We start from the raw sequence: 1012 nt of genomic DNA, 5'->3' as shown, positions 1-1012 counted from the left end.
TGCACATTTTTGTGTTTGCCTGATTTTCTTTTTTTTCCATGTTAGTCACACTTTGTTATGTGAAGACTCATTCCATCTCTATTAATATATTTTTTAGTTATTTATTTTTAAATTTTTTTAATATTTATTGTTTTGAAAGAGAGAGACAAGAGACAGAGCATGAGTGGGAAGGGGGCAGAGAGACAGGGAGACACAGAATCAGAAGCAGACTCCAGGCTCTGAGCTGTCAGCACAGAGCCCAATGTGGGGCTCGAACTCACAAACTGCGAGTTCTTGACCTGAGCCAAAGTCGGATGCTTAACCAACTGAGCCATCCAGGCACCCATCTATTAACATTTTTAAATAAATGAATATTTAAAATTAAATATACCTTCACATTTATAGAAATAATAATTTTTCTAGCTTAATATCTTGTGATATTCCTCCATTAAGTTATTATTTTCTTACTAGATAGAGGAAAAATCAGATATTAAACGGATAAGAACAGGTACCACACTTGATCTTAGCCAAAAGGCTGAAAAGCTACCTATTCTTTTATTATTATGATTATCTCTCCTTCCACTAATGAATCATTGTGAATAGCTAATATAAGTGCATGGCACAAAATTCAGTAGGTACATAGAGGTATATAGTGAAAGTCAGTCTTTCTTCCTTCTCCTGCTTGCATCCACCTATCCACCTAATCCCCCTCCTTAGTGCAACTGATGTTATTGGGTTTTTGTTTATCATTCCAGATTCAGTTTATACTTTTTAAAATAACCCCCAACACACACACACACACACACACACACACACACACACACACAAGTGGCAGTATACCATTCTGTACTATTCTGCAAATTGTTTTTCTCAATATTTATTTGATATATTTTCATTTTTTTAATTACTTCAAAGAATTCAATATTAATGTAATGTGATTCATTAATTGTTCCCCTTACGATGGCCAATTGGGTAGTTTTTAGCTAATTTTAATTTGCAAACAATGCTGTAATGACTATCACTATGTACATCC

General features: G+C 34.0%; 1 pseudogene; it reads right to left on the bottom strand.

The window, feature by feature from the left end:
* Positions 1-388: 388 nt before the first annotated feature.
* On the bottom strand, positions 389-526 carry LOC122496890 (annotated as a pseudogene).
* Between the last annotated feature and the right edge of the window lie 486 nt (positions 527-1012).

The sequence above is a fragment of the Prionailurus bengalensis genome, chromosome A1 (genome assembly GCF_016509475.1).
Source record: "Prionailurus bengalensis isolate Pbe53 chromosome A1, Fcat_Pben_1.1_paternal_pri, whole genome shotgun sequence".
NCBI classification, from domain to species: domain Eukaryota; kingdom Metazoa; phylum Chordata; class Mammalia; order Carnivora; family Felidae; genus Prionailurus; species Prionailurus bengalensis.
This window is presented reverse-complemented; position numbering and strand designations above follow the sequence as displayed.